The 21,777-nt window shown below is 40.6% G+C and overlaps 1 protein-coding gene across 1 annotated transcript in view; it reads right to left on the bottom strand.

Moving 5' to 3' along the window:
- LOC136851590 (polyamine-transporting ATPase 13A2-like) overlaps positions 1-21,777 on the bottom strand; it is a 227,693-nt gene that overhangs the window by 191,016 nt on the left and 14,900 nt on the right. The gene's annotated exons all lie outside the window — the stretch shown is intronic.

The raw sequence follows: 21,777 nt of genomic DNA, 5'->3' as shown, positions 1-21,777 counted from the left end.
ATAAGAAGAGTAAATCGTGCGATAAAATGAGTAAAAATTTGATATCACGAAATAATTTTTTTTTTTTTCTGAACTTGTTTTATGAAATATATGCTATCACTAAATAATTTTTTGTTGTTTTTAAGGAATTTGGTGTTTTAATACCCTTTCTGTGAAGAAAAAAGTAGCATAAAGGAAACTGCCAACGACTTGGGAAATTTGGCAACACTCATTGGATTGTGTGACGTCATGCGCACACCATTCATATTTTGGTAAACAAGTAGGCAGACCTAATGGTTACAGTAATCGATGCATGTTTATTTTGGGTTGCATTACAATTGCCGACTTGTTCAAAACTTGCAAATTCTCAATTGTGACTTCCATGAGGGAAGAGTAATTTTTATTCATCCTTCACACACTGAAGAAAAAGGTCTCAAGAAAGTATATTGCTAAAGCTGCAGGTAATAATTGCAACTGAAGAAACAAAGTGCAGACTGAGAAAAGTTTCTGGCAGGAGAAAGCAACGTGTCTGAAACTGACGAAATCACAAAATTTGTTTGTACAGATAAAGGTACACTGCATTTTTAAACCAAGTTTTACTAATCTACAAAAAATGAATCTCCGAATTATGTTTCCTTCAACGATTAATAGTAATGATGTCGGTACAACTCACTAAGCCCTTGCTGGTAATGTTAAGTGTAAACATTACTAGAATGAAAATGGTGCATGATCGCAACGTTTATAAGATGATAATGCAGATGATAATACATGCCATATAATTAGATAAAGTAAATCTACAATAATACATGTCATATAATTAGATAAAGCAAATCTTCATTTTGATAAAAATTATTTTTATTTCAGATAACTGTATTATCTGACCTTCCCAAATGGATACAGTTAGAATTTCTGAGCACGTTCTCAAACAGTGAAACAAAATCACTTTAATAATATTCATATAAGAGCTGTTTTTATAGATTTTATTAATGATTTACATTAGTGTGATTGTTCTAAAATGCAGGTACTGTATTGTGCAGTACATGTATGCATGGAATTACACATGTAACCAAACATCTCAGAATTTCTTAGGACCTGGCTGCCACATAAACAGTAATACTTTCACTTTTAAAATAATTACTTTATCAACAGAAATTTGACAATGTCCAGTAGGCATATTACATTATGTAACTATACTGTACACTTTAGCTAGAACTTTTAACAGACGAGAAAAGATAATATAAAATACCGCACTTGCAAAACCAAAAACTTTAAAGAAAACTTAAAACAAGAGGCAATTAGATAACTTATTTTCCCATATTTATAACAAAATATACTGTATACATATACTCTGAAAAAGTAGTAAGCAAATATCTTTTTCACTCTTTGTTCAACAACAAACAATATGGTAGGTGAACTGTATGTATTGTTACACTACCAAGTAACATGGATATCACTTTCCTTAAATAAATTTGCCTAAACACATGGAAAAATACTGCATAACATTTAATAAACATTTTGCTAAAAAATGTGAGCTCTTTATTACTTGTTAACATACTGGATCATATTTCATTTATTTACTAATTTGATAAATTTGCCCTTTTATTATTTGTTGTTCCCTTACTCTAAATTATACCACATACTGATTGCATCATTCACATTGCACCTAGACTTGGCCCCTTAATTATGTTGTATTTAAGACCATTATCTAAAAGTTATCAGTACTCTTCTATTTTATTACAATCACTGGTTTCTCGTTTTGCCCATGGAAGCTGTATGTGTAAAACTTGCCCTGGGTTCACGTCATTAGTACGTGTGGCGTTTTTCAAAGATGATATGTTCAAAGCAAATTTATTTTAAAATCAGCTAAAAAGTAGCTAATCATCTGTTTTCTTGTAACTAATGATTTTCCATTTCACCTCACAGTATCAAGGAAGCTTTGCTTTGTGTGTGTGCGCACGTGTTTACACATATTATGACATTTCGTCTATGATAACGTCGTCGTATGGCTCTCCTTTTCTCTTTCTCTCTTTTAGTTGTCTCTAATATGATCATCACATATCATAACAGGATACGAGAGAATACTTCATCCCTGTTGACATATTTAATTCAATCAATATTTTTTCAGTTCATTTCATAATGTTGTTTTCTAGCTCCCAATGTTTACATTCATGTTTCATAAACTTTGTCAGGAATAATAATTTGCTTTATGTTTTTTCTTCACTCTCTATTTAAGGGCATTAACTTATAATAAAATAATCATGCACAACTTAAAAGAGAGAGCACACTATAAAAAGAAACTCCTGACACAAACACACACACCCTCCCTTTCTGCACTTGCGTTTGTCATTTTTCATTTCTTGGTTTTTTGTCAGTTGACTCTCTGATGACTTTCACATTATATCAATTTATTATAGACAAATAATTTACCATTTCTAGTCTTTTGTCTGCCAAATCGTTTATGATTGGTGTATCATGAATGCAACGCATGTTTCGGTGGTGTTGCTTCCATTTCTACATTCCCTCTATTTTATTTAGTTTATTCTACAAATGTGTTATTTAGTTTCAGCTTTTCCTATGGTTTTTTCAACTGTTACAAACTGTTCATAATAAAAATCACGAATCTGCATGACAGGAAAAATCATAAAAAATGCCATACAGTATATAACTATTCCTGTTTCACGGCTCAAATAGGTGAAGTTGCCAGTATAAGAGAATTTCGATAAAAAATATTGCTTTATTATAAAAGTATATCAACTTCACTCTATGGTTGACATGTCATATTGATACATGGCACTCCTCCCCACATGGGACATGGCACCCTACAGTTAAACATTAATGAAAAATATTTATAATGCAAATTTCATAGTGAATTTTTTGTATATATTAGCAACACCTTGAGTTGCTCATGCCTCTCTACCCTCTCTATCTCTTTTGCATTGACATGATGATTTTAATATAAGATACAGCAATATCCTCTATTAAAATGGGAAAAACATAAAAAAAAGTTAATGCTTTTAAGAAGTTAAATGTCTACCTACCCCTCTCCACATATCCTGCATGGCATTCTCACCCCCTCTTGGCCCGGGAAACCCTAAGGGAAACTCCTTCCCCACTCACACCCACAATAACCCTTTCTCAGCAAGCTCATTCCTGTGAGGAGAGTTAAGGCAAGGCCATCTACATGGCCTTGGTTAAGGCCGTTTTACACCGGATGCGATGCTAAGCACGCTATGCTATGCTATGCTATGCTACGAGCCATGCTAGCTATACTCGCTATGCATGTGTTCACACCAAAAGCTATGAATGTCTGCAAACAATTCAAGCAAGTATGTATCTATTTTTAATCTGTTCATCTTTACTGCTATATTTAAAGTTAATTTATATATTTATCTATGAAATCATTTGTATTCTTTGGACATTTGCTTCTCCCATTTGAAAGTGCTCTTGTTTAATAATAATAATAATAATAATAATAATACAGTAATAACAACACTTGACCATGCACTACTGGAAATAAAATTTTACTTCAAGTAAATTTGCTTAGGTATACTTTATACCCCCACGTTAGAGCCTCAATGGCCAAGTCGGTTAGAGCAGCACCCTTGGACTTCTTAGAGGTCTGTGGTGCGGGTTCAAATCCACAGCCGACCGGTCAGAGAGGCGGACACTTTGCTATACGTGTAGACACCCCGGGATTATGTATGTAATCAACGGATAGGTTTGCTTAAAGCAAATGGGTGTTACAGACTAATACACACACAAACAAAGCCACTCCAACATCTAAAAACATAACAGACACCTCACACATCTCGACTGTCGACCTAACTGCACAACGACTCTTCGCTGCTGGAAGATAGGGCGCTGGTGACTGGTACAATACATGTACATACACTACTAGGGTCTAAGTAATGACAGGCAGGGCAGCCGATCAAGAATACAAAGTCTACCCCAAAGCCAAATCAAAGTCCTTCAAAAGAAGGCATTGTGCTTACCCCATACAAACAGGAAAAAAGCACGTTAAAATAAGAAGACGACTTTATACCACCCACGTTAATATAACGCTTAAAGTATATTCAGATTTAATCCATGAGGCAGGAACATCTGCTGTGAGACCCAAGTGAGCATGCGTGAGGTGAGCTACGTCCACAAATATCGCGCGCAGGCAATCTTGGAAGCTATGAACGCTATGTCGCAGACATTGATAGCATAGCTTCGCACCCGGTGTGAACGTCCTTGCTTAAAACAATGTCAGCATTTTAAAATCCAGTGCCACAGCATGGCTACCCCAGCATGGTGCACACAGCATCTCATCTGGTGTGAAATGGCCTTTACTAACATTTATCTATCCCACCGTAGCATTGCCAACTGCTCTCTTCCCATGTCTCCTAGCCTTCTAACCCCCTCCCAACCTGGAAACTCTTTCCCTGGCCTTCCACCCCCATAAACCCTATCTCAGCATGCTTATGAGTGTCAGCAGTGTTACCATCACTTCTTTAGACCTGCACAGCATTGCCAACCATCGGAGAGCGTTTGGATAATGTCAAGTTCTGGATAAGATGAATCCAAGTAACTGAAGGATGGCTGTGTATATATGAATGTATATATGCACATATGTATGCATGTATATATATATATATATATATATATATATATATATATATATATATATATATATATATATATATATATATATAGTATAATTCAACAAAATTAATCACAAAAAGCCTTTGAAAACTGGAATAGACTTTCTACATTTTCAGATTGCTCTTTTGCCTTATAATTCAAATGTTCACTGCAGATACACAAAATATCTGGATAGTATACTTTACACTATTCTTGTAAATGAAAAGTCTTCATTTAATATGAAATTGGTGTGATACAAAAATATACCAATATCTGCTTAATATTATGTTTGTTGGAGGAAGAGGACTTCATCAATCTAGCCAAAAGACTGGTCATTATTTTACATTTTCACTGAATTTCAGAACATTCAGCTTTATCCTTCTTTTACCAATAATAATAATAATAATAATAATAATAATAATAATAATAATAATAATAATAATAATAATAATAATAATAATAATAATAATAATAATAATAATTTTTCAAAAAATATTACATTATTTTACTCATATGGCCTGGGTGATCATTTCTGTGCCACATTTGAGAGGCAAAAAGTGGGTCCTACATATTGTCAACTATGGGAAGAAAATTAAAAGATAAATGTTATCAAAACATATTGTACTCATGCTGACCAGTATTTTAAATTCAGGTGAGGCCATTTACAATTCTCTCTTCCATTTAGTTTTATTAGGTTACTTGTTGTCATATTAAGAATTTCTAGTGCCCCTTCATTACTGGCATTGCACTTGTCTGACAATTTCTCAACATTCACTACAAAAATAAATCCCTTCCATTTACTTACTTAAATGTTCACAACACATCTAATTCTACAATTTCTGCTAATGACCTGCTGAATCACTACAAAATAAAATTTCATTCGCAACCTCATGAATTACAACACACCCATTTGAAATACTTAGTATTAGCCTCCAAAGCTGTAACATATCCACTGATATCTCTGCACTCACTTGACAGTGACATGGGGAAATGTAAGCATAGAATATAAAAAAAAAATTCAGCAGAGCATTTTTCGAAATTTAGCAAACAATGGGGAACATTATAATGAACCTCTGACTGCAAAATTACTTTTGTTAATTGGTTAAAATTATGAATTCCATATTGTAAAAGCACAAAATCTTGTATCAAATTATTTTATAGCCAGGGAAATACTGTAACGGGCAACGCATACAGAACAAACCGGAGATACCTAGCTAACACAACAGATTCTCGAATAAAATTGTAACGAATCAGAGATTCATCCAAGCTAGATCTATGTAATCTACAAACGTGAACACCAATAGCCATGAGTACGCTATGAAAATGTACAAGGCAGGTGATAATAAATCTTAAAGGGTAAAATGCAGAAATCCAGTTTTTACTTGTGTAAGTATTATCAACTATGTTTTCTGAGCAACAGCAAACTATATCACTTAAATTAAAAACATGACACATTTTTCATGTTTTAGTTAAGAAAAACATGCTCTATCAACACACTCATTACACTGGTACTAACTGGTTTGCAAAAGCCGAGAGAAACAAGAAAACCTAGGCTACACATGAAAAGTATCAATGAATTTTACAAGCAAAAATATTGAAGAAAATAATTGCACAGATGACAACTTAGCTTTCAAACCGAGTAGGGTAGACGGGAAGTGAAGGATCTTACAACCTAGGCTACAGGATCATAATTTTTCATTAAATACATATGGCCAACCACTTCAAAACTAATGCATAAACTATCCAAGATAATGGTTTCTTCAACAAAACTTAAATTGCACTCAAGATACATGCAGTTAACCCCTAATTTTGTTCACTAAACATAAGGCATGAAAGATCCTTCATATCACAAATTACCACACTCAAAGTGATTAAAAATACACCACAAGGATAAAATCCTACGACACCAAATCTACTCGCGGTCACCTCACAGATATACTGTACTGTATACTGTAAGTGATTCCTATCCCCACTAACACCTGCTGTAACCCATAACCCAAAGACTTGAATTTCAAGAGACACCTGTGGAGACATATTAATGATGCACACTCTAACACATCCCTCCCACTTCAAGTTCCAAGAGTATCATACTTTTCTAACTTAATTCATCTAATATTTACCCTCCATAGTTTAAACAGCCACAGACTGAGCTTTTCAGAAAAGGTACAATTAACTCTGTTATTAGCTATCTTTCACATCAACACAGCATAAAGTTTTTATTGAAGAAAATATTAAATGAACTCTTGAACAGAGAGAGAGAAAAAAAAAAAGCAAATTTTACCAAAGGCATTCAAAAAAGGATCTACACCAAACATGCGAACCATATCATGCCCAATAAATTATAATAAAGAGAACTTCATCAATGAACTTATATTTACAAAAGAAAGTATGCCGAGTTTAAACAGTAAGCAAAATTAATAGTCTTGTAATGCTCTAGCAAAGTTCCACTCTCAAAAACAACACTCTGAAAATTAAAATTTAACTCACTCGATTAAGTGGCGACTACAACAGGTTCTCTTCTTGCATGAAAACTGGCTGAAGTTTTTGTTACAACTCTCTGACTCCTGGCTATGCAACATACAGGTACAAGGAAAAAAAGCTACTATCATATCAGTTACTGTCCTCCAAACCACAAAAGATAACTAGTGAGCAAACAATTGATATGCTTCTGTGTTAAACCTATAAAAATAACACTTATTACTGTACTAGTGTTAGCTACAAAGTTTTCTTAGTTTATCCTCTAGTTAGTCAATAGATTACTATAATGCATGCTGGTTACCATTCAGTATCTGCACTTTTCAATTCCATGATGAAATGGTAAGTTAAAGAAAACACATTCCAACTGCATCATGATAACCTAATACATCACTGACCAATATTTGTATATTACAATATTGCATAAATACCTATGATACCAGTCAAAAATATTTCAATTTACAGTAGGTCACATTATGGAGATTAACTCCAAATGCTGATGAATACCAGTTTTGCAATGTGATACCTGAAATCTGTAAGCACTAAGGTAAGTAATACCAGTTTTGCAATGTGATACCTGAAATCTGTTAGCACTAAGTTAAGTAATACCAGTTTTGCAATGTGATACCTGAAATCTGTAAGCACTAAGTTAAGTAATACCAGTTTTGCAATGTGATACCTGAAATCTGTTAGCACTAAGGTAACATGTTATTTTCATGATAAAATTAAAATTTCATATATACTTACCAAGTGATTACATAGCTATATTATAGTTCTAACTCAAGTGGCAGCCTTTATTTAAAAAATTGCGGTAGCACTTTGATAGTTTAGTGTAGGTGACAAATCCCACCTACTAACAGGAGTACTGGAAACAACTTAGCAGAAAACCTCATTCTGTTTGTGTTCTTATGTCCATGAGAGGGGAGGGAGGGAGGGCTCCAATCCGTAATTACTTGGTAAGTATAAATGAAACTTAACTTTATCATGAAAATAACATTTCCATATAAGTAACATACCAAGTAATTAAACAGCTGAATCCCAAATTGATAGGGGGTGGGATGCATGGACATATTCTACTCCAAAACATTGAGTTATGGTAATGACTTTGAAATAGAAAAGCTGCTAGCACTGAAGACAATGCTTGTCATTTCATTATCTGGTAAGAGAGCTACTGCAGGTAATTACTGCCTCTGGTTGGTGCTCATCTTATCCTGCAGTGGCATGACGGTATAGCCATGGAGCGCCTCTACTTAGGTGGGAGCTTTGCAGCGAAGGATGTCTGATGGTTAGCAGAGCATCAATAAGTGCCCTTGCTCTGGGTGCAGTACCACAATAAAAACAACCACACAACACTTTCACTTACACTGAAAACACCACAACCCATCCACTGAGACTGGTGGGTACTCCTTACTCCAAGTACACTGTACCCTCTGGCTCCAAAAAATTCAACACCCTACTTTAAGGTGAAGAGATACTAGGAGAAAAGAGAGATTCCTATGCTTCCTAACCCAATACCATGCCTGCCACTGATAATGGCCCTAAGGTACTGCAATTTTCAAACACTGTTTCAACTTCTTTCAAATAGTGAGACGCGAACATCGGTTCGCACTTCCAGTAGGCTGACTGCAGAATGGCGTATGTGCCTGAGACCTAATACAGTACAGACTGTCCTGACGTCATGAGCTTTCACTGTAAAAGTAGGCAAAATGCCCTCCTGAATCTGAAAGTGTGCCTCAGAAAAATTACCTCAGAAATTAAGTCTGACGACAAAGGGCAGTGCGTTCTTAGTCAGAAGGCGAGATGGGTCCTTGACAGAGCACCAGAGGTTACTGGATGGTCCTCTGATCTTCTCGGTCCTGCTCAGGTAATACCTTAAAGCCTTAGCAGGACAAAGACTCTCTCTTCTTCCTCACAGCCAGGGTATCCGTTAAGGTCTTAATGGAGAAAGGATGGGACCAGGGATTGGGAGGGTCTTCGTTCTTGGCTAAAAATCCAAGGGTAAAGAAGCAAACTGCATCTCCTTGTGAAAAAATTTACCCTTTATCGATGTCCTGGAACTTGCTAATATGTTAGCAGTAGCCAAGGCCATGAGGAAGAGAGTCACCCGAGTAAGGTTTCCCTGAGAAGAGGAATGAAGGGGTTGACAAGCGGGACCCGTCAGCCACTTCAACACTAAGTAAGGTTCCGGGAGACCGGATCTTCCTTACCTGCTTAGATGTATTTAAAGACCTGACGAAGTCATTAAGATCTGGGATTGATGCAAGATTCAGGACCCGTGTGTTTAAACACTGAGCTAAACACAGATCGAAACCCCTTAATGTTGGAGGACGAGAGATTTCTAGATCTTGGATAAAGAGGGAAATCTGCAATTGGGTCACAGATGTCGCAGAAGAAGATATGTTGAGTCCACGGCACCAGCTTCGGAAAATCACCCACTTAACCTGGAAGACACAGCTAGTAAGTCGAAGCCTGCATCTTGCAATAGCCTCTGCAGCGCTTCTTGGAAAGTCTTATGGTCTAACAAGCTTCTGGACAGTCTGAAGCCTGTCTGGACAAGAGCGGACCACCCTTTGGTATCTCTTAAAGTGAGGTTGTCTGAGTAGACACAGTTTTTAGGGGAAGAAGTCTCAGAAAGTCCACCCACAACTGTGGCAAGCCCTAGGACCATTCTTTCATGGGCCAGAATGGGGCTATGAGAATCATCGTAACACTGCCATGAGCCCAAGACTTGCTCAGCACTTCCCTGACCATGCTGAAGGGTAGAAAGGCATAGCCTAAGAAGACTCGTCAACCTAGAACCAAGGAGTCTGAATAGAAGTCTAGGTCTGGGCTCTGAGGATGAAAAGGCGTTCCTTCCAAAAGTCTACGTTTGGACCGCCACCATGCCGGTCCGACTTGATTAACGGGTTTATGGGAAATGTGTAGGTGTCCAGCTGTGTTTCCCTGTTCCAGTTGGCCTACAAGAAGAACTGCAAAACTTCTCATGAGAAGTTGCCTAACTTGACACACGTCTTGATGGACAACAGTCTCCACTGATGGGCCGAGCAAGACGAAGGGACTAGAAACTTGTGGACCGTCTGAAGGCAGCTGGTGATTCTCTTGGCAAATGGAAAAACCCGATACTTCCCAGTTCCTGAGAGAGAGGAGATGTTCAAGTCCTTCATGCATTTTTCCTTCAACGGGGATTGAAGGGGAAAGTCGTCCAGATATGGACTAATGTTAATGCCTATTAAATTAAGTCACTTGCTAGAGGAGCAAAGACTTGAGTGAACACTTGAGGTGCCGTAGAGAGGCTGAAGCAAAAAGCCCGAAACTGGAGATTTAGCTGGCACTGGGAGCTCGGACCGCGCTGGACACTCCAAGAGGAGAAAGGTGTTTAGATGCTGACGTGGGGCACCTGGGAGTGTCCTGAAAGATGAACCTTAGATACTTCCTTGAGTCTGGATGGAAGGGAAAGTGGAAGCATGCATCGTGCATATCCCAGGTTATCATCCAATCACCCTGGTGAATGGATGACAGGACTGACTGGTTCGCCTCCATCTGAACTTTGTCTAACTTGACGAATGTCTTGATGCCAGAAAAGAGATTGAGGGCGCTTATGTTGAGGACTGGTCTCCCATCCGATGATTTGGGGACCACAAACAGGTGGTAGTATAAGTCCTCTGAATTGAAGTCCTCAACCTCTTCTACGACTCTCTTTCGAAGAAGAGAGGAGACCTCCTCCAAAAGGGCCAAGTATTTTCCCAAGCCTCTTGAGCAGGCTGTCGAAACAAAGGGAGAAGGGACCAAAGGAGGGCTCTCCATGAAAGTAAAGGAGAAGCCCTCCCTTGAAACCTTCACAATCCACTGTCCTGTCCCTATGATACTCCACTTCTCCCAAAACTTGAGAAGACTGGCTCCCACTTGTGCACGGAAGACTTCTTCCTCATTTCTTGGGCAAGAACTTGAGCTCCTTCTGATAGTTTTTGTTCCAAGTGGGACCAATCTTGCTGCATGGCACCTGTTGCCCATGCTAGAGGGCCCGGGGCCTGAGAACAAAAAAGAGGAAGGCAATGGTTCCTTGAGGTGGCAAACAGGTCCAATGTCAGCCTGTCCCATAGTATCGCAGATTCCAATAGACCAAGGGATCCAAGGTCCACTCAGTGGGAAGGACCTACTAATCAACAGCTCAGCTCATCCATCAGAATTTAGTTTGTCCTGAAAAAAATCAAGTGACTAGACTCACTCGATTTAATCTGTCCACAGTAGAAGGTCTCTTGCTGTCTGTCAGAGAGAAAAAGAGTGAGAGCCGCCTCACTTCATATGTAAGTTAGGGCTGTGTTATTGTCTGAATGGACTGACAGTCTTGTTGTGAACTAGAGTCGAGAAGCACAGAAGACCTAAGTGAATAGCTTTCAGCTCTCTGACCTTGATGTGAAGGTTGTGTTCTTCTGGAGATCACATCCAGGAAACTTCCCAGTCAAGAAGCAGACATTGGAGCAGGACCTAGACTGGACTTTAGCTTACTCTCATGAAAGGGATGTTGCTGGAGAGGAGAAACTGTCTTAGAAACAATGCAGACGAATCCTTGGGGTGTTTGGAGGAATGCGCCAGAAGATCATAAGTCAACTTTTATTAAAGGACTGACTTCTGGGACAGAGTGACTCCTTTAGTAGAATGGGAGTACCAAAAACCTCTTTCCTTCAAAACCCCCAAAAAGAAAAGAGCTGCAAGTTCAAGAGAGCCATCCCTGATGGCTTGTCTGCATGAGAAGGGACTCCTAGCCAGTCCAAGGCAAAGTCTCCACAAACTATTGCAATCTTCAATCTTCTTGGCTAGCACTCTTACCATCCAGTCCCAGAAACTGTAAACTTCAAACAACTTAAAGAGGTCTTGATAAGGAGTCAAGTTCTGCCAAAGAAAACATAATTTTTGCCGACGAAAACGGCGAGCGTCTGGAAGGAGCTTCCCCAGTGGCATAGGAAAGAAACCTCCTAAGGATTAAGCGTGAGGGAGGAAAAATGAAGGAAGCCCTACCTTGCTCCCTCTTAGCAGAAAACCAAACTTCAATCTCCTTGAGTTCCTTCCTAGAGGACGAGGAAAGCACTATGTGGGGAGCATAGGTCTGTCATCTGGATGGCTCCTCATCAGAGAAGGTCAAGGTAGGTGAGACCGGGGCTAGCAGGAGCCAAAAAAGGGTAGGAAAACTTGCCCACAAATACTGAAGGAGAGCTGCTTAGGCTAGGAGACCCGCTACTGGCGCTTGGTGCTCTGAGCAAGAGATTGAAACTGAAGAGTTGGTGCCAGGCGCTCGGGAGCTGGTGCCAGGGGCTTGGGATTGCTGCCGGGCGTTGGGAGCTTGGCAACTGGTGCCGAGCACTCAGGAGCCATCGCCAGGCGCTCGGAAACTGCTGGCGGACTCTCGGGAGCTGGCGTTTTGACGCTCGTGAAGAGATAGGTGCTTGAACAAAGACCACAGGCATCTGCGAGGTATTGTTGGGCACTTGGAGCCAAATACTGGCACCCAAAAGAAGTATGCTCAGGAGAGAAATAATCTGGAGTGTTCCATGTGCTGCAAGAAGGTTGAGGATTGCGCCCAGCTCCTTAAACCGCTAACTGGGCACTGGAGAAGAGCAGCCAGCATCGCCTGCTTGCCTCTTCAATGGATGAGACGAACCTAAAAGCGCTTGCAGTGCTTCCAAGTCCAGGCTGGAGTCTTGAGAGTCGGACGACAATTGACGTACATCCAGAGAGATGCCTTTCCAACGACTGTCTGTTGAAGCCACAGTTCCCTCTTCTTGAGGACTCCAATAGCAAAAAGAGCTGCCAGTTCAGAGGAGCCATCCCTTACTGCCTTATCCATGCAGGATAAGACACCTAGCCAGTCAGAAGACAAGTCCGTTGCTAGTACATCGTGTTCTTCAATCTTCCTAGCTAGCGCTCTTATCGTCCAGTCCAGAAAACTGAACACCTCGAGAACCTTAGATAGGTGTTTCACAAAACGGTCGAATTCCGACGAGGCAAAGAACACCTTAGCTGAAGAAAAAGCTGAACATCTCACCGAGTCGTTTAATCCTGAGAAGTCATGTTGGGAAGAGGCAGCGCCTCCCAAGGAAGGAGCTTCTCCTGTAGAATAGGAGGGATATCTCCTAGCTGTCAATCTTGCTGAAGGAAAAGCAAAAGTGGCCTTCCCTTGCTCCCTCTTAACAGACAACAATCCTCTACTTCCTTGAGAGCCTTCCTAGCTCAGGAAGAGAGAACCATCTTCAGTAGGCAAGAGGTAGCGTCTGATTCCTTATCAGAAAGGTAGAGGTAGGCGAAACCAGAGGCTGGATGGAAATGCGAGGGGAAAGACGCTAAAAAGTACTGCACTAACAAAGCATATGCAGTAGGAGTGGGCTCCTGGACAACCTCTTCCTCTTCAGAAGTCCATGGAGACAAAGAAGCCTCTCAAGAAGGCTTAAGCGAGGTTGGCGCCTTGTGCAGCAAGCCAAGCACATCATCCAACTGTTTTTTAATATGTACAAAATACGAGCTCTCTGACACAAAAGCAGGCGAAGCAGAAGAGTATGGGGGCTCGGCTGGGGGCGAATGCTCGGTTGGCGGCAAACGCTTGGTTGGCGCCGGGCGCTCGGATGACACTGAGTGCTTACGAGACGGGTGCTCTGGAGAACGTGACGGGCACTCTGGAGTCCGAGATGGGCGCTTGGGAGTCCAACTGGTGTTCAGAGACTGCATGGCGCTCTGGTGAATATACTGAATGTTCATGTTGAAACCCAGAAGAGTGTTTGCTGGAAGAACGTTTAGGAACCAACAACTGGCGCTCAGCATGGGAGTGATTGGGAGAATAACAAACTGAAAAGCTACCAAAATCAACAATATTTCACCAATTCCTTAGAAAAGCGTTGAAGAAAACTTCAAAACCAAACCACCAAAACAATCAATGTTGCACTGAACGTCGGCAGAGGGCAGGGTCATTACCTACACGTATAACAATTGAATTGCTACCACGAACTTCAAAATTTTTAACTGCCGAACGTGTAGAAAGTATAGCTATGTAGTTACTTGATAAGCTACATATATGAAAATGTCATATTAAGTTTAATTCTACCTTGCAATAGAATATTCTGTTGTAAAAACTTAATAGATTATAAATGCAAAGAATCTAGTTTTAATGATTACTAGTTAAACTAGCATCACAATACAGTACTGTATGAAAGATCATAAAATATTTTGCTTGCCTGTATCTCCTCTACACATGTTGGAAAACTGCTCACTTTAATAGTACTGTACAGACATCAAGTACTTAACACATGTATATAATTTTAATAGCCACATAAGAACCTCCATCATGCATTACCCCAAAACTCAGCTTAAAAAGGCACAGTTGATGCTTTCATTAATTGTTACCACATTTTGGTCACATCTTTTCTTGAAGTTTTAGTTGAAGACCATAATTCACTTTCCATTTACCAGTACTGTAATATCTTAATACAGATTTTACTGGCCCAAGTACAGTATGTGCTCTCATTATGGTGATGATAAAAATACACTGGGTATGTCGTAAGTCCTAGGCAGTGAAAAATATAGAAATTTAGAAAATCACCTTGTGGGATACACTTGTTAATTTATCAGTGTATGAATAAATATTATCCATTTACGCAGGGAATATCTGGTCTGTCAGGGAGTGTTTACAAGCAAGGGCAGGTGGCCTACAAATACACAGTCATGTAGTGCAGTATTTACAATATGACATGTGTCCAAGTAATACCATATGTCTTTCAGAAGTAAAATTACTGCGAGACTTACTGTATGTATTTCATTACACTCAAAACCTCTTTGAATATGGTCCTCCACATGACCAAATTGATCAAGTGCAGTTAATTTTTCTGTACTCCATACTAGGTAGTTTTCAAATACAATATTAATCTTGTGTTTTCAATTTTTACATCACTCAACAGAGCAGAGAAAACTTGTTTAAGATACTAGTCTAAAAATATAAATACTTAATTTAAGATTTATTTTTTAAATACTGTACTTACCTCTCCATTATATAGCTTTTACTTCCGCGCCAGTGGTAGTTTGACAAATTGAAATAAAAAATGAGAACATTCAGTTTTCTATGAATATCTATTTCTATCCATCTACTTCCCCCTTCCCCAGCCCAGGGAACGATAGGTACCAACACCTGTAGCCGGTCAGTCTACTTCTGATATAAAGGAGACGCGAGTATTTAAAAAATAAATCTTACATTAAAGTATTTATATTTTTGAAATGAACATTACCTCTCCATTATATAGCTGATTCACACATTTAACATGAAGGTGGGCAAAGTGAAAATTAGCAAGCCCTTTAAAAAGCTACTTCATATAATACAAATATGTACAAATAAGTGTTTGCTTACCTAGTGAAACCAATCCACCAGCTATTACTGCCACCTTCAGATGATTGTCACTCAGGAACAAGAACCTCACCATGAAGATATCTGAGGTCTCTTTGGAAGATGCCCCCTTCAGCAGAAGGGAGGGTAGGGTTACTGTGCCAAAACCCAGCAGAGCCAACAATGCATAAGCAACTAGTACCTACAGGCATGAAGGTACACTTCCTATACTGTACTCAACCATGAGTACCCCCAAGCTTCCCAGTGAAACACATATGGAGCTAAAAACTGCAGACAGAAAAGTTACCAGCTGATTCAGGACATAATATCCCCTGCACATATCGTATTGAATTTCTACATTGCAAAGATAATTCATTACAAAAACAGAATTACAATGCCACTGGGTGGCCTCAATAACTTTCTCTAAGGATAAGTTTTTCCAAAATTCAAAGATGTAGCCACCGCTTGAATGTCATGTTGGTTTACCATCAAGGTAAACCAACATGACATTACTCCTTCACCTAGGACTAATGAAAAAGGTCATTGCATTTTCACTCATTGGAAGGTCTGGCTTCCGGACACTACAAAAGAGATTCTTTACATTAGCTCTGATGTCTTAAGTTCAATTCAGGTACATCCTTAAAGCCCTCACAGGACACAAAAGGGAATCTAAATCATTGGGTACCAAAGATTCCAAACTGGGTAAGGGCACTGTTCTATGCAAAGGCTTAGCCCTAAAATCATTCTTCACCCGAAACAAAGGTGGAAAGGAAAGAACTGCCTTGTCATTAACAAAACCTACCCTAAAAGACAAAGCTTGTATTTCACTCACCCTCTTAGCTGTAGCCAAGACCACCAAGAAGAGAGATTTTATTGAAAGTCCTCTCAATGAGGCCTGTTCCAAAGGTTCAAAAGGTGGTGACAAGGGAAACCTTACAACAACATCTAGGTCCCAAGATAAAAGAGGGCACCAGACACCTGGGAACCTCCTGCAGAAAACCTCTCATGATATCTTTGATATCTTTGTCCTCAGCCAGATGCAGACCTACATGTCTAAGAACAGAAGCCAACATGACCCTATAGCCTTTAATGGCTGCTATTGAGAACTTTTTCTCATATCTGAGAAATAACAGAAACTTAATGATGTTGTTTATAGAGGTATGGGTGCTGGAAAATCCCTCACCTTGACACCTGGACCTATACGCAGACCACTGGTGTTGGGAGATCTGATATGTGGAATCCTTCCTGGCACTGATAATGGCCTTCCTACAAGCTCTCAAGGAGATGGTGGAAGTCTCCACGCACTCAGCTGTGGCATGTGCGGGTTGTGATGATATCTTTCCTCCCTTGGTTGCTTTATGAAATTTTCCTAACAGGGAGAAGTCTGGGCAGATCTATTAACCACTGAAGCAAGTCTGGAAACCAGATCTTCCTTGGCCACCAAGGGGTAATCAAGGTCATGCGACAACTTACAGAACTGCCTAGCTTGCTGATGGTTTTTTGTATCATAACAAGGGGAAGTACTGTATAACAGTCTAGACCTGACAGTCTAATAACATGGCATCTACTACCCAACCCAGAGGCTTTTGAACGGGTGAACACACCATGGGCAGCCGATGATTCCTCCTGGTTGCAAACAGGTCTATGAAGGGGAGCATCCACAGCTTCCGCAAATTGTTGCAGGCCTCCGGATGTAAGGCTCACTCCGTTACTATTACAAGATCCTTTTGACTCAGAACATCTGCTGGAATGTTCGTTCTCCCAGGAGCAAACTAAGGCAGTAGGGCAATGTTCTTGCTCTCTGACCACAAGAGCATCTGCCTTGTCAACTGAAAGAGAGACCCAGACTTTGTCGCCCCTTGGTGCTTCAGGTGCGCCAGCAATGTGGAGTTATCCAAAAAGACCACCACTGTTTGACTGCATACTAGGTCCCCCAGCTCCTGCAGTCCTTTCCATATTGCCAATGGTTCCCAAAGACTGATATGCAGATGCTGTTCCTCTTGAGTCCACAGACCTGACAGCTGCTTTTCGCCTCCAATCACTCTCCAGCCTTTGTCTGATGTGTCTGTATACAACGACACTTCTGGGTTCTTGAGAACCAGCAATAATCCTTGCCAAAGACGAGGTTTGTCTCTCCACCACTGGAAAGTTTCTTCCAGATCCCTGGTAACTACCACCATATGAGAACCGGGGAGCACATTCTGATCCTAGTGCTGCCTGAGAAAAAATTGCAGAGGCCACATTCTTAGCCTTGCCCCTGGTACAAGTTTCTCCAGCGAAGACGTGCCCTAACAGGGACGACTATTTCTTCGTATGAACAGTCCTACAGCTTCGAAACTCTTTGAGAGTTGACAGCAGAGAATCTACATGTTTCATCGTAGGGAAAACCTTAAAATTCATAGTGTTGATCCCGATCCTGAGATAAGTAATCTCCTGTGAAGGAGACAGGGTGGACTTTGAGAAATTTGACTACAGGCAGTCCCCGGTTTAACGGTGGGGGTTCCATTCCCAGCCAAACGCCGATAACTGAAAATCATCGATAACCGGAATATCACAGTAATTATAGTAATAAATGGTGTTTACGATGCCGTAAGCACCGATTGGCACCAATAAACTGCTTATTGCCTCCGATAAACCACTTACTGGTGCCGAAAATCACTTACCAGTGCCAATAAACTGCCAACTGACGCCAATAAACTGCCTACCAATGTTGATAAACTGCTTACCAGCACCGAAAATCTGGTTAACGATGTCATTAGCCAAGCGTTGTAAAACCAAAATGCTGTTAACCAATGTCGCCGATAAGTGGGGGCTGCCTGTATCCCCAGCGACTGAGCTAGACTCAAAATCATTTCTCTTGCCCTCAGAATGCCCTCCAATGTGGGAGCCAGAATGAGCCAGTAGTCCAAGTACACGGTCATCTTTATGCCCAACAAATGGGCCCACCTTCCTAAAGGAGCCAAAACCCTTGTGAAAACTTGTGGTGCCAGGCGATTGCAGAGGCCAGGGCCTGGCTCTACAACTTCTTGTATTGCTTCTTTCTCTAAAAATTTCAAGATCTCTAACTGAAGGATTTTGTGCTTCTCCTGAACGCGGAGATACAAAGAGAGAGTCACTGGAGAATCTGACAGCGGAAGGAGGGTTTACAAATGAAATCAAGTAACCATCCCTTAGCACCACCACAACCCAGGGATCAGTACCCAGATCTTTCCATACTTTCAAAAAATGTGGAAGCCTTCCTCCTACTAGCAACTGAGGATTGGAAACTTCATTTTGATGACTTAACAGGTCCCTTAAATGACTTACTGGATCCTCTGGAGGATCCTCGAAATGTCTCCTTAGATCTAAAAGGTCTAACTGAATTCCATCCGAAATGAGAAACTCCCACTGAAGTAGAGGGCTTATGGTGAGGAGGAAGAGGAAGCTTGGTTGTCTAAGCCTTAACTATTAAAGATCATATTTCTGCTTTCTCTACTTCCTGTGCAATGGATGATCAAGCTTCAGAACCCAAGATTTATCCAACTGAGGCTGAAAAAAGACAGCAGCCTTTTATGAATCTGTCAGAGACTTGGCAAGATAAGAACACAAATGTTCACCTTTCTTAAAAACCAAACTGGTATAAGCGTGATCACTCTTGCCCACAGCATCCTTTACTGCTCCATCTAAACAGCCAATAAAATCCAAAACTTCCTTGCCTAGAGCAGAGTCCTGAGGTACCAAGGAAGAAAGTTCACGGACACAACCATCAATCACTCCCACAGACATATCCATGAATGAGAGTATCTCCAAGGTTCTAAACACAGCTTTGATATGAGAATTCAATTCCGCTTGAGAAAACACTACCTTTCCTTTGTTGACCATTCTCTTTTTCAAAAGATCCAAGAGCGAGAAGAATGCCGAATCCTTCCCCGAAGCCACCTCAAGACTAGGAAGAAGGCCATTAGAGTAAGAATCAGCTTTCCTTTTACCCACATACAGTGACAGAAAAGGGGAGGCGTTCTTGGATGAGGACTTCTGATCCAAAATATGTCCAACAGCCTTGAATCTACTAATACAGCCTTATAGAATTAAGGCACACAAGAAGGAAAAAATGATTGGCCCAGGTTTTCCTCCCTACATGAAAACATGTCAGGCTTATTCACTTCCGCAAAATAATTCGGGCACTTCTTACATAAAACCAATAATTTCTTAAAAGAAGTCATGTCTGTCTCTTCATTAGGTTCTGCACCAGAGCCCATTACATCACTGATAGAAGACCCTACAACCTGTACCTCCAACAACAAGGAAGAAAAAGGGGCTTGACCACTGAGTCTGGGCTGACAATATCTTTCATAACTGGGGCCACTACTTCCGCTAGCTAAGGTGGAAAAGTAGCATTCGGTTGATTCAAAGCTAACTCTCTAACAACTTCTCCCCTAGGTAGCATCTCCTCCTTAGCTGCCACCAATGAAATGGCTTTCTCCGACTCGAAAAGCATATGTCTTGGTTGTTGAACATTTCCCGCTTCAATGAACAAATCTAAGTTCTGATCAGGAAACAACTCGCGACACCGAGCCAATTACTGGACCATGGGAAACTACAGCCAAAATCGCAATTCCTTCATTATGGGCCGAAACTCCTGCAATTGGAAGAGGCGCTGAAACACGAACACGCTTAGCTGGAGAATCTCTATGTGGAGAAGAAGAATCCCTAAGGCAAAAAGTGAGAAGCATCACTGCTGGTCCAAGTCTGAGAACCTGAAGCACAATCTAAGTCTCTCCAAGAGTCCGAGTAAGACGTCACGTGAACATGATGCACTGGAGACCGAGAGCAAAGATTAATAGAATGACAGTGTTTAGTAGGCACTAGGCACAAAGGCAAATGCCATAAAAACTTAAGGTAGCACAGGCGCTGGCCACATTGGTAAAGAATGTGCTGTTGAATGCCATACCAGAAGGTAGTCCAGACGCTATCGGTACAGGCGATAGCCTCATAGGTGACGCATGCACAGGCGAAAGCTGCATGCGGGAAGCACACGCAGGAGACAGACATCAAGAAGAACAAGAGCAGAGCTTTGCACTCTGACCAACAGAATGAGAAACCTTCATAGAGGTAGACTGCACAGTAGCGAGACTCAAGGACACATGGCTTTGCAGCAAAAGGCGGAAAACTGTGCTAGGTGCAGGAGAACTGCAAGTAACCGACTGTGCGGCGCACACCTTCTCCATAGCCAACGAATCCTGAGAAACACGGCAAGAAGAGGAACCTCTACACACATCTCTAGAAACTACAGGATCTTTAACACAAGTCCTAGACTGCGAATGATCCTTAATATCATTCATTCTACTAACATTATCAGAAAGACAAGAAGAACCATTACTAACAAGATGTCCCGATGCCGTCAAGCTTAAACATGGTGAAGAAGTCAGGCGGCTTCTCTTTACCCTACCCGAGCGATCCTTCAGCAAACAAAGTCTGATGCCTGCACTGCTGTCAGGCTGGCCAGAGGAAGGGGACAGTGGGCACAGATCCACACCTCTCCCTGACGTCCTGGTTCCCTGTTGCTCCAGGCAGCAAGGGAGCACGACAGGATGTACCAAGGGCATGACTCTTTAGGAGCGGGAGCACTGACCCTTCCTCTAACACAGGGGAATTACCCAAAACCAACCGACACCCCAGGGAGGGCAACAGTGATAAAATATTCCGTGAAACTTCGGCTAACTGATTTATTGAGTCCTGTAAACCCTTCATATCTGATTCAATTCTATCAAATTTTATGTCCTGAATCAATTAGGAAGCTCTAGTAGGAGTATCAAAATGTAGAGAAGAAGAGGTCCAAACAAAGTTACTAGAAGGGGAAGGAAATAAATCATGCACTCCCTTAGCATTAGCCTTAGCAGACTTAACCTCTTGCTTCTTTTGCTGCCTTTTCAAACAATCAGTCTCTCTTCACTTACGATGTTTCACCAAGTTTACTATAAATTCATTTGGCCAATATTCACATACTTGACAATGGTCATTCACATTAGCGTACACTCTTTTCCTCAACATTTCACACGTGTCATAAGGATCAGCAGAACTTACAGGTTCTTATTCCATCATTACTACCCATATCCCAGAGAAAATTCAAGTAAATCCACAAAACAAGTCGTCAACAGAAAACCAAGCACAGATAACTCTCTGACAATTTTCTACCGAAACCAGTGACAGAAGTAGACTGACCAGCTACGGGTGTTTGTACTAATCATTCCTCTGGTGGGGGATGGGGGAAGTAGACGGATAGAAACAGATATTCATAGAATACCAAGTGTTCTCGCTTTTTATTTCAATCTGTCGAACTACCGATTCTATTTCATATTATA

Source organism: Macrobrachium rosenbergii, chromosome 3 (assembly GCF_040412425.1).
Source record: "Macrobrachium rosenbergii isolate ZJJX-2024 chromosome 3, ASM4041242v1, whole genome shotgun sequence".
NCBI classification, from domain to species: Eukaryota; Metazoa; Arthropoda; class Malacostraca; order Decapoda; family Palaemonidae; genus Macrobrachium; species Macrobrachium rosenbergii.
The sequence above is the reverse complement of the archived record's forward strand: the minus strand, read 5'-3'. Positions and strand labels throughout refer to the sequence as shown.